We start from the raw sequence: 14684 nt of genomic DNA, 5'->3' as shown, positions 1-14684 counted from the left end.
CACCCCAATCCTTTGGTGTTCTTATTTCTTCAAGTCTACATATGGAGTGAGTTGCAAGTCTCCAGGCCATTCCTCTTTGCTGCCTCTGAACATAACCACTTTCCATAGCAAAAGTTTCATTGCTAATCATGACAGAGAAATTGACAGAAGATAAAATTGCTGTTGTGGAGAAGGTTAAAAAAAGATGAAAGTTGTTAAGAGTCTTAACCCCTGCTCAATATTTTCTGTTGCTCATCTAAAAAATTGGAGGAATAGGGCTTACCAGTCCATTCATTCAACAAAAATTGAGCAGTTGAACACACAAATACACACACACATATACACCCACAGGAAACAACTAGAAATAAGTGTGGTGCTGAGAAAACACACCAATATGATGAACAACTGGATGGCGACTTCAGAATAAGCAGTCGGAAGTCCTCTGCAGTAGGTAAACAGTTAAACTGAGTCCTTACAAGGAGCCATGTGAAAACTAGGGGGAAGTACATTTCAACCAGCATGGTGTGTTGGGGGAATAGAAAGAAAGCCAGTGTGCCTGAAGCTCAGTGAATAAGAACAGAGAGGTACAAGGGGAGATCTGAGCCTTTTCAGATGAGGAATTTAGATTTTATTTTAAATCTGATGTATGGAAGCAACAGGAACAACAAAACAAAATGTGATGAGAAGCCATCTGAGAGTTGGCAAGTCACCTTATGCTTTATATATTTTTAAAAACATCACACCAGCTTCTATGGAGGAACAAGAGTAGAAACAGACTAGTTACGAGGCTATTGTTGGGAGCTTGAACTAGGGTAGAAGTGGTGAAAATGGAATAAGTGAATGGATTTAGGATGTGGATTGAGAGTAGAGTCAATTGGATATGATGGCTGAGGGAAAGAGGAATTAAGCCTCTTAGGTTTGTGGCTTAAGCAACTGGGTGAGTGGTGGCTTCACATCCCATATCCTGGAATACTAACACACACTTTTTGAATTCTGTCCTACTGTCCTCCTGTCATATCTGAATCTCTTATAGCAGCCTTCATCAGGAATGCGTACAGAGTTAGCCAAATTGAATACAATATTTCAGGGATCATCTGTTGGTATCTATATGGGTCAAGAGGGAAGTAAGCACTATTGGATGCTCCCAAGTTCACTCTCACCCAGGAATACTGCATTTTGAGTATTACTTGTGTTAGCAGTGGTGAATCCGTATGGGTCTGCAGCAGCCTCAACTCTTGCCTCCTCAGAAGAAAGAATTTGACCAAGGGACGTAAGACAGAGTAAGAGAATGAGGCAAGTTTTGGAGCAGGAGTGTAAGGTTATTCAAAAGCTTTAGAGCAGGGATGAAAGAGAATAAAGTACACTTGGAAGAGGGCCAAGCGGGCAACTTGAGAGATCAAGTGTACTGTTTGACCATTGATTTGGAGTTTTATGTGTTGGCATTCTTTTGGGGTCTGCATTACTTCTCCCTTTATTCTTCCCTTGTGGGGTTGTCTGCCTGTGCGGTGGCCTACTGGCATTTGGGAGGGGCCGCATGTGCACTGTGTTTACTGGAGTTGTATGCACGCTCACTTGTGGCATTTTTCCCTTACCAGTCTAGCGGTCACATACCAGGTATACTTTGCCATTTTGCCTTTTTTTTTTTTTTTTTTTTTAAGGCAGAGTCTCACTCTGTTGCCCAGGCTGGAGTGCAGTGGCTCAATCTCGGCTCACTGCAAACTCCACCTCCCAGGTTCAAGCAATTCTCCTGCCTCAGCCTCCTGAGTAGCTGGGACTACAGGCCCGCCACCATGCCTGCTTAATTAATTTTATTTTAATTAAATAAAAAAAATTTTTGTATTTTTAGTAGAGACGAGGTTTCACCATGTTGGCCAGGCTGGTCTTGATCTCTTGACCTCATAATCTGCCCACCTCGGCCTCCCAAAGTGCTGGGATTACAGGCGTGAGCCACCGCGCCTGGCCTAAAACCTCTTATTTCTATGAGAGACAAAAGGATGTACTGTGTGATGTCTCATTACACCCATCATTATACCTATGAGAGACCTCAGCAAAATCCTAGAGGTAAGTGTTGACAGTTTCAAAGGTCAGAAGGCCCGTGTCCTTGCATGTAAAATCAAAAGGTCAGAACTATTATGTTGTCAGGGTGACGCTCAAAAGAGGGGAGGATGGGTAGGCAGTGTTCTCCCTCCTCAAAGAAAATTTTATCATTTTACCCTTATAATTGCCACATATTTCTTCCAGAGATCTTTCATGTAGCCCACCCCCATAAGTAAATATATTAGAATTTCACTGTGTAATGAGAATAAAAGAAAGGACATTAGATGATGAGCATTTGTGATCTTCTCCCCTCTTCTCCCTTCAGCCCTGACTCCCGTGTCTCCTGCTGAGAGGCTGAGCTTGCCAGCTCCACTTCTGACCGCTCATGGGGCAGAATCATGACTGAGGAGAGCAGGGCTGAGTGAAGAAACAAGCGTGAGTACCAAGATGATGCCAAGGGCTGTGATTTCCTGGCAGGAAGGAAGAAGGAATAGAAGCCAAAGGAAGGGGAAGAAAAAGCAAAATCAAGAATCATAAGGGATCAAGTTCAGAGAGAATTTTGGTAGGGATTTTGAGACGGGGGCTTTAAGTCAGCCATGAACATACTGAAATAAGAGGAATGAAGGGAAAAAAGAAAAGGGGAAAGAAAAGAAGAATGGGGCCAAGGAGGATTTAAGACTACCATTATGGGTTACAAGTTGAATTCTGTTTAATATTCTTCAAGCAATGAAAGTAAAGATTCAAGTAACTAAATAACTTTTAAATTACCTTTGATTTCTTTTTTTTTTTTTTTTTTTTTTTTGAGGCAGAGTTTCACTCTTGTTGCCCAGGCTAGAGTGCAATGGCATGATCTCGGGTCACTGCAACCTCCGCCTCCCGGGTTCAAGCGATTCTCCTGCCTCAGCCTCCCGAGTAGCTGGGATTACAGACATGCACCACCACGCCCGGCTAATTTTGTATTTTTAGTAGAGATGGAGTTTCTCCATGTTGGTCAGGCTGGTCTTGAACTCCCGACCTCAGGTGTTCCACCCGCCTCGGCCTCCCAAAGTGCTGGGATTACAGGCGTGAACCACCGCACCCAGCCACCTTTGATTTCTAAACCAAGTTTCTTGGAATGTGAAAGTTGCCAAGACTGGGCCCTGCAGAGCCTGGGTTGGGCTACTACTGCCTATGGGGAGATTCTGAGGGGTGTTAACCTTAATGATGGCATGAAATCAGTAAAAATCATCCAGAAGCTTTTTTCTGAGCATCTGTTGTATGTGCAGCGTTGTATGAGGCATGGAAGAAAAAACAAAATAGTATAATGTGTGGCCATGCCCCTGCAGGTGTTATATTTAAGTAAATGACAGTTCCACGTGGACAGGTAAGTAACAGCACTCTACCAAAAACTATCACCAGACTGTGGGGCTGTAAGTTGGTAGGAAGAAGTACTAACTAAATGTAGTACTAGCTAAATGTAGAACTTAATATCTATTTTTCCTTATTTGATTTTTAAACTTCACCCCAAAGTGTAATAATTGCCTTAAGCTTTAAGATTTTATAATTCTGATAATATATACCAAACAAAAATACCGTTCCTAGAAAAAAATAAATCTGGAAAAAAAGGTAAAGATTAATAGTCATATTTCTGGTTGACCGTTCTCTGAGTGATCTTTTTTTTTTTCTTTCTACTTTTCTGAGTTTTTCAGTTTTTCTGAAATAACTATGTATTGCATTTCAAGGAATTTTTTAAAGCTGTTATTTTAGAATTATAGTTCTAATAATGATAAAAGACATTTTATGATTATCCTATAATTAGGTACCAGGCTAAAAACAAATATGATGTAGTCTACCATTCTCTGAGTGATCTTTTTTTTTTTTTACCTTTCTACTTTTATGAGTTTTTCAGTTTTTCTGAAATAAATATGTATTGTATTTCAAGGAATTTTTTTAATCTGTTATTTTAGAATTGTAGTTCTAATAATGATAAAAGACATTTTATGACTATCCTACAATTAGGTACCAGGCTAAAAGCAAATATGATCTAATCTACTTTTAGAACCTAGGCCTGAGGAAGAAAAGGGTAAAAGAAAACCACATTCCGTGATGGAGAAAAGAGTCTAGAACTTACTCAAATTCTTTCTTCTAAAGATATCAAGTGATCTATTTGTAACGACCCAGTCTTTGCATAGACATTCCAGCCATTTGCCTGATCATCTGGTTTAAATCTTAATCGATTTAACCTTGGAAAGAGGGCTGTGTCTACACTGAGAGTCAAGATATCTGGTTTCTGACGTCAGCTGTGCATTGCAGCTGACTTCCTGTGTCTGAGGTTGAGCTGTCTCACTGGCATTGCCCATGGGTTCTTCATCTTAAAAATGAGCATTTTATATTCATTAATGATGGGAATGTAAAATGTACAGTCACTATGAAAACAGTTTGGTGGTTCCTCAAAAAGTTAAGTATAGAATTACCCAGTATACATTACCCAGTAATACTCAGTGTACCCAGTATATGCTACCCAGTAATTCTACTCGTAGGTATAGAATCAAAAGCAGGGATTCAAACACATACTTGTACACAAATGTTTTAAGCATGACTCACAATCTGCAAAAGGTAAAAACAACTCAATTGTCCATCAGAAGATGAATGGATAAAGAAAATGGGCGTCAGGCGCGGTGGCTCACGCCTATAATCCCAGCACTTTGGGAGGCTGAGGAGGGTGGATCACGAGGTCAGGAGATCGAGACCATCCTGGCTAACACAGTGAAACCCTGTCTCTACTAAAAATACAAAAAATTAGCTAGATGTGGTGGTGGGCACCTGTAGTCCCAGCTACTCGGGAAGCTGAGGCAGGAGAATGGTGTGAACCCAGGATGTGGAGCTTGCAGTGAGCCAAGATCCCACCACTGCACTCCAGCCTGGGCAACAGAGCAAGACTGTCTCAAAAACAAAAAACAAACAAAAAAAGAAAATGGTATTGTGGTATTCACGTATAATGGAATATTAATGAGCCATGAAAAACTGGTGTTCTGATACATGCTACAACATGGATGAACCTCGAAGACACTATGCTAAGTGAAATAAGCCAGATACAAAAGGAAATATATTGAATCATTCTATTTATGTTAGGTGCCTAGAATAAGCAAAGTCACAGAAACAAAGTAGATTAGAAGTTGTCTGGGACTGGGGGAGGCAATAATTAAAGTTATTGTTTAATGGGTACAGAGCTTCTGTTGAGGGTGATGAAAAATTTTTGGAAATAGCTAGTGGTGGTTGCACATTGCATCTGTAATTAATACCACTAAATCGTGTACTTAAAATTGGTTAATACAGCAAATTTTATGTTATATATTTCACTACAATAAAAAATGAGATACTTAACAAGATATTTCTGAAATATCTTTGAACTCATATATCTATATCTATATCTATATCTATATCTATATCTATATCTATATCTATCTCCATCTCCTGCGGCACAGCAGGAGATGGCAGTGGGTGAGCCAGTACCACCTGAGCTCCGCCTCCTGTCATATCAGCTGCAGCATTAGATTCTCCTAGGAGCACGAACCCTATTGTGAACTGCTCAAATAAGGGATCTAGGTTGTGCACTCCTTATGAGCATCTAATGCCTGATTCGAGGTGGAACATTTCATCCTGAAACCATGTCCCACCTCTTCGTGGAAAAATTGTCTTCCACAAAACTGGTCCCTGGTGCCAAAAAGATTGGGGACTGTTGTGTTAGAATTTGTCCACTAGAACGCTTCAAAGATGGGAAAGCCCAAAAATGGCAAACAGGAGGCTGCACACCAAATCCAGCCAGGAGGTAAGTTTTGTTTGGCTTTCACAGTGTTTATCAACACAGTATTTAGGATTTAAAAAAATCAGTTGCTAAAATTTAAAACACGAGAGTATCGATATAAAAATTCTGATTCCTGGTTTCTCTGGAAACATTGAATGATCTGGTAATACCAGACCCATCTTCCCAATAGGAGTTATGAAATGGCTGCTCCCTTTAGGCAGTATTTGAACTCTCTGTACTGTCTGTATTGTTTTATTCCCAGCTGGCTTTGTAATTTCTGATACTTGCATTTGAATTTCTGATCCCTAACATAAAACAATAATCAGGTAAATTGTTTCTGAGGGCCCTGTCCCTGGGTTGTCAATTTATATAAAGTATTAAATATTTTGTTTTCTTTTAGTTTCTTTCTTGCCTCATCTACAATATGGAAACAACTCTTCTAGGCTACCACATAGGGCTTCAGATTTCTGTAACTGACACAAATATGTGTATATAATTTTGCAAGCATAGAGTTATAAAGAAGACTTAGACTATTCATGCATGCAGTTCTTGAAGTTGGGTCACTGTTTTCTAGAATAGTTAAAACATTTTATAACTACTTTTATGACCACACATTTTATTGGTTTTATTTTTCATTTCAAAGAAAGTCAAAAGTATTACTTTAGTGTTAAACAAAACTTAATGCACAGAAGTACCCAAAATAAAAAGAAAAAATCCTTCCTGTTTTACTTCCCTAGGGGTAACCACAGTTAGCACTTGAGTGTTTTTCTTTCCATACCTTTGTTTCCGTTTGTGTCTTTGTTTTAGTTTTAGATTTTGCACCTACAATTACATAGATATTTGAATATGTATTTATATGAACATAGAAACATAGAACATATGGGTTTTTCCCAAAAATACGTGCTTTGCAACTTGCTTTTAAAAAATTTGACAGTATGTCATAATCATTTTTCCATATGTATACACAAATGTATATGCTTCATTGTGATGGCTACATGGTATTCAGAGCATGGATGTAATTTATTTTAGCACCTCACTTTTGACAGATATTTCAGTTATTTCTGATTTTTACTAATATAAATGTAATGACACTGTTTTTAGCAATGTGATGGGCAAATGATGGTGTCTCATTTTGTTTAATTTGAATTTCCCTTCTTAATCACTGAGATGGAACATCTTTGCCTATGTTTATTAGCCATTTTTATTTCCTCTCCTGGGAATTGTTTATATCCTGAGTTGCTTACTGAACTGTGGACATGAAAATAATGTAACCAGAACATACATGTATGTAGTTATATACTAAGGGATGTTTCAAAACCTCACTCCTGTCTTGGAGTGTGTGTTCTTGTTCCTTCCTAGCATGTCAGCTTCCTCTTTTTATGGCTTGTAGATCACCAGATTAGCAACATTTGTTCTTTGTTCAGAACAACTAGCTAGGGGCAACATGTAATTTACAAAGAAATGTAGAGGTTACAATCTACTGATGGCAAAGAGAAGTAATAGATATAAAACATACATGGAGCAAATCTAACAAAAGATAATGACAATTGCTTTCTTTTGAGCAGTGCTTTGCAGTGTTAAAGAAGATGTGTGTATAAATAGCTAAAATATTAAGCAAAAAGTTAAGTGCTATAGCATCATAATAGGGATTCCAGGGGAAACAGATATAAGTCGAGAGTGTGGGGACTGATATTGTGGAACCAGAAAGAACTCCAAGAAGGATGGTAGATAGAGATAAAAGAAGGGATGGGAAGCCTTCTTCGAAGTGGAAGATAAAAATGTGAAGAGAAAGGACAAAAGAAGGACCAGCTCCCATTAGATTGAGCACAGCATTTAGAATGCCTGGGAAGTGACACAGGAGTGAAGACTCCCCTATTAACCTTTCTTCTGAGCACCATACTCCTGTTAAGTCAGTCTTAAGGCTGTGCCATTTTTATCAGCCATATCTCACTAGTGGTTTATCTGGGGTTTGAGTTGAACTGAAATCTTCTAATGTTTCCACACAGACATTGTCTGTGACCACAGAAGGAATACACTACATGTGAACCATTCTATCCCTGATTTTTAGTCACTGTGACACCCATTAACTCATTGAGTCCTTTATTATCTAATGTGACAGCATTCTGAAGATAGGTACTGCCCTCCCAGTATGCATTAGGGCTGTGGTAGATGGTAAGGAGACAAAGGTGAACGTGGCAGGTTTCCTTCCTTGTGTAACCTCAAGTTTATTACAGGTGGGATAAGTGGAGTGCTTAGGTACTTGGCTAGAACATGTGAGTACCCCAGTCTCAGAGGTAGTGTGTCTGGATTTAAATCTGTTTCAAGGCCTGATCTTCACTCTTGTTAAAAGGGTTAGCCTGCAAAGGTTCTTTACCACTTGTATGAGTCTGGTGAGACAGAGCACTCATATATACCAAGTTAGGCAAACAGATGTAATACTCACAGATAAGCAGCAAGGATAAACTAAAGCCTAGGATCCATGACAAGCTGGTCCTCCAGACCTCAGGAAAGCCGCCCAGGGTAGGTGGAGTCTCATCTGCACAGATCCCATGTCACACTATAGCTAAGGACACCGAAAGCACACCACCCTGGGCTTTTATATCCTGGGAGACATGGGACTTGCTGAGTGCAAGCGTCACAGAATATAGCCTGGTGGTTCCGGGCCTTTCTCCTTATCTCAGGATGTCATATTCTCAGTGCAAGAAATCTGGGTGGATCAAGGTTATGCAGAGACCTGTCCTCCTGCATAGCCATGTTGGGAAGGACCAACAGGTGGCTTGCTGGTGCCTGAGACACAAGAGACTGGTGAGATGAGCAGAGAATGGGAGGTGATAGTTCACATTCTCATTCAGGGAAGCCTTGGCTTTTATTTATATTATATTTTATTGTACCTGTTTACAGAAGATCAGTATGCCTTAGCAGATGGAGGAAGTTTTACTTACACTTAAAACATTTTTTTTTTCTTGCTGAACCAGTTAGTTCACATGGCCCTCTGGCATACTAGAAAGGTGGAGTGGCTCTAATAATGGTGGCATTACAATAGAATCTAACTGGACATCTGTTACTTCTTTCAGGGTTCATATTCAGATTACTTTGTTTTGTGTTATCTTGTTTTATTGCTTGCTGTATATTGTAAATGTTACAATAACAAACTGACCTAGGATGAGAACAATTTTCAACTTGCTGGATTTCTATATAAATAATACACTCTGTGTATCTCCCACATTGGTTTGCTCAGATAGTTTATAAAACACCAATAAAATATCTGACTTCAGGATTAAGTACGTGGATAGACACTTGATAAGTGTTGGAAGGTAAGGCTTCTGATCTCATTTCTGCCACTTCTAATTGTGTAGCACAAATCACAAACTTATTTCCTCATAGGTAAAATAGGGAGGGTTCAGTTGACACGGTGTCCTTAGTGTCCCATCCAGCTGCCAAAAACAACAGCCACCCCGGACCCAAACCCACGACTTCAAGAGACACAAGTGTGTGCTGACCTCAGAGATGCATGGCTGCATATCTTCCTGGTTATGCATTTGCTGTGCCACCTGACAGCCTGACCTTCAATCTGTCCTCTCCTCTATCTACAAGCCTGAGTCCCTTAGCTTCTTGGAACTTCCATTTCTTCAACTGTAATATAAAGAAAATAATAGTACTGTTACCGGAAAGGGGTCCCGATCAAGACTCCAGAGAGCGTTCTTGGATCTCACACAAGAAAGAATTCGAGGCAAAATCATACAGCAAAGTGAAAGTAAGTTTATTAAGAAAGTAAAGGAACAGCAAGCAGGCTCTGTGGTGTAATGGACAGTGCATTGGACTTCTAGCCTAAATTGAAAGAGATTTAAAGATAGTAAAGGAATAGAGCATGGCTAGTTCATAGACAGAGCAGCCCTGAGGGCTGCTGGTTGCCCATTTTTATGGTTATTTCTTGATTATATGTTAAACAAGGGGTGGATTATTCATGCCTCCCCATTTTTAGACCACATAGGGTAACTTCCTGACATGCCCATGGCATTTGTAAAGTGTCATGGTGCTGGTGGGAGTGTAGCAGTGAGAAGACCAGAGGTCACTCTCATTACCATCTTGGTTTTGGTGGGATTTAGCAGGCTTCTTCGCTGCAACTGTTTTATCAGCAAGGTCTGTATGACCTGTATCTTGTGCTGACCTCCTGTCTCATCCTGTGACTAAGAATGCCTTAACTTACTGGGAATGTAGGCTAGCAGGTCTTAGCGTTATTTTATCAAGTCCCTATTTAAGATACAATTGCTCTGGTTCAAATACCTCTGACAGTACCTCTGTCATAGAGGTGCCTCGCGGTCAGAACAAATTTATAGACAAAAATATAATGTGATGTACAGAAATTGGAAGTGAGGTACAGAAACAGCTGGATTGGTTACAGCTCAGCATTTGCCTTATTTGAACACAGTTTGAACACAGCAGTAAATGACTAGTTGAAACATGGCTGCTGGGATTGGCCAAGACTCAGAGATTGTTACAGGCACATACTCCTGAGTTAGGTTTTCAATCTTGCCTACCTATTAAGTTAGGTAGCAGTTCATGCGCCAGGACTAAAATACAGAGGTATGGAGTCCTTCTCAGGCCATGTTTAGTTTGCTTTAACACACTAAGACATTTTTGAAATGAAAACAGCGAAATTCCAAATAAACAGTAAATAGAACTACCAGTCAGTGAGTCATTTTTCTTGGCTCACAGTGAAAATGCATAAAAACACTGGAGAAAGTATAATGTAAAATGACATTTAATGAAGAAGACTTCAATAAATCGATGAGAAGTTGGGATTTTTCAGAGGCTAAAAAGCAAGTGAAAGCAGAAACACAAAAAGGTCAAAGAGGTAGGCTTTTACCATGGAGACACTTACCAAAGCAAACTCTGGTTTTCTTCCTTGAGAAGCCCAAATGACCTGGAGCCAAGGCTTGTTAAAGTAGGTAGCCAGGCAGACATGAACAGGGCAGGAGAGGCCCCCCTTCATCAGGAATGTCTGGCAACCATCAGGTGATGGTCAGGCAGTTGTTAAACTGCCTCTGTAAAATAACAATTTGTTGCAGCCAGCGCCAGGGAAAGGCAGTCTCCCAATAGATAGAAACTCCTCAAACTGGTGATCAGCAGCTTCCCGATGGAGTTGGGCGGGCGGGTTCACGTATGTTCACCAAGCAGCAAAATGGCAGAGTTTAACTGGTATAGGACCTTCTAGGAACACTTGACTAGTAAGGGAAGAACGCCTCAAGTGAGCATGCATACAACTCCAGTAAACGTAATGCCCAAGCAGCCCCTCTCAAGTGCTGGCAGGTCACTGTGCACGTGGAATGCCAACGTATAAGACCCCAAGTCGAAGGTCAAACCATGCACTTGATCTCTCAAGTCACCTGCTTGGCCTCTTCCAAGTATACTTTACTTCCTTTTGTTCCTGCTTTAAAACTTTTTAATAAACTTTCACTCCCACTTTAAAACTTGCCTCAATCTGTCCTTATGCCTCATGCCCCTCAGTCAAATTCTTTATTCTGGGGAGGCAAGAATTGAGGTTGCTGCAGACCCAAACAAATTCAGATTCACTGCTGCTAACAGACTTGCCTGAATTGAGGGTGGAATAGCAGACCCCTATCAAACCTAGAAGACATAAAAGGTGAAAGTGCTGATGTCTTCTTGGATTTCTTCTTCTCCCTTTTCTTTTGGAAGCGAATTGTTCAGGAAGTCCTCTTCATTCCGTAATGAGTCATTGCTCCTGACCTTCAACCCTTCAGGCACTGACATCCTCTACCAGTGAAAATCTCACTTACATGTGGAATCTTAAAAAAAAAAAAAAAAGTCAAATATACAGAGAGAGAGAAATTGTGGGTGTGGTTACCAGGGGAAGGGCAGGGGTTGGGAGGAGAGAGGAAATGGAGACATGTAGGTTAGAGTTTACAAAGTAGCAGATGAGTGGGATGAACAAATCTAGATATCTAATGAACAACATGAAGTCTATAGTTAATAAAATTGTACTTTATTTGGGAATTCTGCTAAATGAGTAGATTTTAGCTCCTCAGGACACATACACACACGCAAATGGGTAATTGCATGAGATGATGGATATGTTAATTTGCCTCACTATAGTAACCACATTACTATCTATATGTATCCCACAACATTATGTTGTATGCCTTAAATACACATACACAATTAAATTTATTTAACACAATTTTAAAAAATAAAATAAAGTCATGGGTGTTGGAGTATGTTTAGATTTGCACAATTTATAGCATGTGGTATGTACTCAAAATATATTAGTTTTCTCCATCTTCAACTAGAAAACAGAGGAGATTGTAATGTTAAAGATGCTTGAGAATGTTACACATTAAAAGCAGAATTTTAAGAATCTTAATGTAATAGCAGTGTTGGAAAGAAAAGCATTAGAGAATAGGACAGTGTTAGGACACGGTTTAGGACAGTGCTTTTCAAACTGTTTCTGATAAGGAGCCAGTCTTTTCTTTTCTTTTCTTTCTCTTTCTCTTTCTCTTTCTCTTTCTCTTTCTCTTTCTTTCTTTCTTTCTTTCTTTCTTTCTTTCTTTCTTTCTTTCTTTCTTTCTTTCTTTCTTTCTTTCTTTCTTTTTTCTTCCTTCCTTCCTTTTTCTTTCTTTTCCTCCTTCCCTTCCTCCCTCCCTCCCTCCCTTCCTTTTCTTTTTTCCTTCCTTCCTTCCCCCTTTCCCTTAACCCTTTCCCTTTCCCCTTCCCCTTCTCTCTCTTTTCTTTTCTTTTCTTTTCTTTCTTTTCTTTCTTTTGTGTTGCCCAGGCTGGAATGCAATGGCACAATCTTGGCTCACCACAACCTATACCTCCTCAGGTTCAAGCGATTCTTCTGCCTCAGCCTCCCAAGTAGCTGTGATTACAGGCATGCGCTACCACACCTGGCTAATTTTGTATTTTTGGTAGAGACGAGGTTTCTCCATTTTGGCCAGGCTGGTCTCGAACTCCTGACCTCGGGTGATCCGCCTGCCTCAGCCTCCCAAAGTGCTGGGATTACAGGCATGAGCTACCACACCCAGCCTCTTTCTTTTTTAATCTATTGCAGGTCACCTGTAAGATACAATTAAAACTTACTAGCAAAATTAAATTTAAACTGGCATACGGAAACACAAGCCCAGTGTTGTATTTTTGGATTCAACCAACAGACATAAAATTACTTTGTCAAATTGCTGTCAATTCTTCTGACAACTCCCAATTTCTGTACTTGCCTTGGCCTGGGAACCAGCTGTTCATGGAAGAGCACTGCTCTGCAGTAGCACTGGTCAGGAGCTGGTGCAATAATCCCTCTGTCAATGCCCTCCAGTCAAAGACCTACAGGAGCACACCTATTATTGATCAAATTGGGTTTGTGAAATCACTTTGCAATAATTTTAAGTGAGAAAATTATGACAGTGAAAGAGATCTGATCTAACTAACCTCCATCTTGCCTTTAACCTTCAGACTGCCCTTAATCAATCCTGGGCTTAGACCAAGATAACTTTGGGAGACATTTAGTTTACAGTTTAAATGATAATAGCCTTTGACCAAAACTAAACCACCTTGGTAAAGCTAATGGAAGTCCACTAGGTTAGGAGGATGTGAGGAGCCTGAATTCAGCTAAGGGATAGACGCAAACATTACCAGCCGTTATTCCGGAGGTCACAGATTTGCAACTTTTCCAATTACTCCTGCAGATAACATCACCATTGTAGAATTTAAGATTGGCCTTTTGAGACGTTTTTTCAGGTTTTGGCTTTTCTGATGACCAGTGGGTCCACTGGGACACACCAACCCTCACCAACAGGGTCTGCCAAACTATGCTTGAAAAGTCCTAGCCCCCAAATTTTCATGGTGATTGATTTGAATAATAACTCTTGTCTCTGATGTGTGATGGCCAGCATCATGTCAAACTCTTTCTTTATTGCAACATCATGGTCACAGTGAATTGGTTTTGTCTGTGCAGTGCATGGGAAGAATCTGTTAGCAGCGTAATGTATCCGAGTGAGGCGGCACCAAAGTATGTTAGCAGTGGCAAATCCATATAGGTTCGCAGCAACCTCAATTCTTGCCTCCTCAGAAGAAAGAATTCCATGGAGGGGCATAAGGCAGAGTGAGAGACCGAGGAAAGTTTTAGAGCAGGAGTGAAAGTTTATTAAAAAGCTTAAGAGCAGAAAAGAAAGGAAATAAAGTACACTTGGAAGAGGGCCAAGCAGGTGACTTGAGAGATTGTCACCGCCCAAGGGGTTCACCTTGCCCGCTGCCTAGACAGAGCTGATTCATCAAGACAGGGTAATTGCAATAGAGAAAGACTAATTCACACAGAGCCGCCTGTGCAGGAGACCAGAGTTTTGATTTTGTTTTTGTTTTTGAGACAGAGTTGTGCTCTTGTTGCCCAGCCTGGAGTGCACTGGTGTGATCTTGGCTCACTGCAATGTCTGCCTTCCCGGTTCAAGCGATTCTCCTGCCTCAGCCTCCCGAGTAGCTGGAATTACAGGCACATGCCACTACGCCCATCTAATATTGTATTTTTAGTAGAGATGGGATTTCTCCATGTTGGTCAGGCTGGTCTCAAACTCCTGACCTCAGATGATCTGCCTGCCTCGACCTCCCAAAGTGCTGGGATTACAGGCGTGAGCCACTGCACCCAGCCAAGACCAGAGTTTTATTATTACTCAAATCAGTCTCTCTTAGCATTTGGGGAGCAGAGTTTTTAAAGATAACTTGGTGGGTGGAGGGAAACCAGTGAGCCAGGAGTGCTGATTGGTTAGAGATGAAAAATAATATGGAGTTGAAGCTGTCTTGCACTGAGTCCATTCCTGGGTGGGGGCCATGAGATCAGATGAGCCAGTTTATGGATCTGGGTGGTGCCAGCTGATCCATC

General features: G+C 40.5%; 1 protein-coding gene across 7 annotated transcripts in view; it reads left to right on the top strand.

The window, feature by feature from the left end:
• The window catches only part of LOC103877852 (endogenous retrovirus group K member 7 Env polyprotein-like), a 337491-nt gene that overhangs the window by 7246 nt on the left and 315561 nt on the right, over window positions 1-14684 (top strand). For all 7 annotated transcript variants that reach the window (XR_004177627.1, XR_004177628.1, XR_004177630.1 and 4 more), the window contains exon 2: window positions 2342-2451. The gene's annotated coding sequence lies outside the window, so the exon portion shown is untranslated. The remainder of the gene's footprint in view (window positions 1-2341; window positions 2452-14684) is intronic.

This window comes from Papio anubis, chromosome 12, assembly GCF_008728515.1.
Source record: "Papio anubis isolate 15944 chromosome 12, Panubis1.0, whole genome shotgun sequence".
Lineage (NCBI taxonomy): Eukaryota > Metazoa > Chordata > Mammalia > Primates > Cercopithecidae > Papio > Papio anubis.
Note: the sequence above shows the minus strand (reverse complement) of the source record. Positions and strands in the feature narration are given on the sequence as shown.